The sequence below is a fragment of the Anoplophora glabripennis genome, unplaced genomic scaffold, assembly GCF_000390285.2.
Source record: "Anoplophora glabripennis isolate ALB-LARVAE unplaced genomic scaffold, Agla_2.0 scaffold262, whole genome shotgun sequence".
Taxonomy (NCBI): Eukaryota; Metazoa; Arthropoda; class Insecta; order Coleoptera; family Cerambycidae; genus Anoplophora; species Anoplophora glabripennis.
The window spans coordinates 5,932-8,040 of record NW_019416428.1 but is presented as its reverse complement, the minus strand read 5'-3'; the positions used below and the strand labels follow the sequence as shown (position 1 = coordinate 8,040).

The window sequence follows — 2,109 nt, the reverse complement described above, 5'->3', positions numbered from 1 at the left end:
CCAACATCTATTTTTCATACCCCTAAATGTTAAGGGTGGTCCACCCCAAATTTTTTTTTGTTGTTTTTTGGACAAAATTTTATTTTTTTATTTTTTTATGATGTGGCCTTAAAAAATACATACAATCCTAAATTTTCACCCTTCTACCATCAACCCTTATTTTTTAATAGCGATATTAGTAATTCAATAATTTTCAACCCCGGTCGATAACTGATCAATTATCACTTGATCATTTTTTTTATCCCCGCCAGGCGTCGACCGGTGTCACTTCTGACCCAGTAAACAGCACGGAGTAGGGATGAGATCTCTCTCACACAATGAGCCGTTTCTCACTCCCTACAGTTTTCGGCCATTATTATTATTGTTTGTGCATCAACCATAATAATGACATTTACTATTACCATTCATAAAAAAATATATACACGATATACACTGAATAACACTAAATATAATATAGATGGTAGAAGTGAAATTCCTTTATGAAAAATCTACTAAAATAATCCTGGGAATAATTTATATGGCAAAACAACGTTTGCCGGGTCTTTCTAGTATGCATATAAATTATTTTTTGAGGTTACCCACTAACTAAAATAAATCGTACTTTTATAACTTTCACGACTAAAAAAAAGTACAGCTCGGAATAACCCGCAGAGTGGGAGAATCAGTCTCATAATGTTATATCTTGCTGGATTTCTTCTTTGTAATTTATTTTCTTTTAAATTGTTTGCTATAATAAAATGAAGTAGTTAAAATATAATAAATAATTGGTCTCGTATGTAAAATATAGGCAACTTTGCTTAAGTAATAGTCGTTTTTCTACCCTCCCCTACACATACTTCTTTCTCTGTTGACAGTGGTAACTCATTTTACTCAACCAGTCAATCTAACTATCGATTACTATCGATTTTAATATCTGAGTAGGTACATTTAGATAAAAAATATTGTGTATTATTTGATACATGGTTTTTGTTATATTAATAACTTTTTTGAATGAAGACGCAAAGCTACATTTAACTTATTATTTTTTTAATTGACAGCATTAAAATAATTCAAAAAAAGCTTTTCATTTAAAATAGGTACCTATCAAATATTACTTTAGACACAGTAGTAATAAAATAACTAAAAATACACGCTTTTCACCAATAACCTTTAAATAAGCAATGTTTGTGAACAATGAGATAAAAATGTAGAAACGTGGACAAGCATTTTAGTTACACCCAGTATGTTTAATAGTTTTTAAGAAGCTGTTGATAATGTATGATATACTAAATAAATACTCATGAAATATAATGTATATATACATAAGACGATGATAAGTATTTCACCGGTTGGTATCTTAATCTTACCCGTTTCAATGGTTTTTAACTTTTTACTGGAAACACTAAAAGAAATTTGCTTTGTAATACACAAATAACTTATTTGGCTCCCGGAAAATCACACAGTTTATAAAATATCATTTAAGCCACCTCATGAATTAAAAAATTGTTAATACAGACTCACAATCACACATTTTTTTGACTGTTCTGTCACACGTTAGTTTAAAACAACTGATCAAGTGAAGTGGACTACCATTCAATAGCCAGACAAACTTCTTAGAAACCGGATATACATGCACTCATTACTCCCTCTTCTTTATGGTTGTGAGCCACGGCTTGAACGATATGAAATTCTCTTACTTACTTTTATAAGGTTTTTACTTTTAAGCTTTAACTTTCACCACGGTTATTGTTCAGATAGAATTGTAGATTATTAGTGCAAGCAATTTAAGCTATACAGGGTGTAACTAAAATGTTTTGACTTTGATTGGAAAATTTGCATCGCAAATAAACAAAAAATTAATTTTTAATATATAAGCTGCTAAATAAGTAACAAAAGTAGTGTTTTTTTAAAGTAGAAGAAAGCTTTTCCTCCCTCCAGAAAAGACAGTAAGACAATTTGAGTATATTAAAAAGCCGGAAACCTTTTTTGTAACTCGACTTCCGTAAGTATTTTGGTTTTAAAGCAGGGGAGGATCCAGAAATGGATTTGGGGGGGAGGAGGCCGTTTGAACAGTTGTTATCTAAAAAGAGCAAAAGAAAAGGTTATGCAGTCAAGAAAACTGAGAAACAT

The 2,109-nt window shown here is 30.6% G+C and overlaps 1 protein-coding gene across 1 annotated transcript in view; it reads right to left on the bottom strand.

Moving 5' to 3' along the window:
- The window catches only part of LOC108907238 (microsomal triglyceride transfer protein large subunit), a 39,104-nt gene extending 37,565 nt beyond the window's left edge, over positions 1-1,539 (bottom strand). The window contains exon 1 of the mRNA XM_018710829.1: positions 1,347-1,539. The gene's annotated coding sequence lies outside the window, so the exon portion shown is untranslated. The remainder of the gene's footprint in view (positions 1-1,346) is intronic.
- Positions 1,540-2,109: the final 570 nt, after the last annotated feature.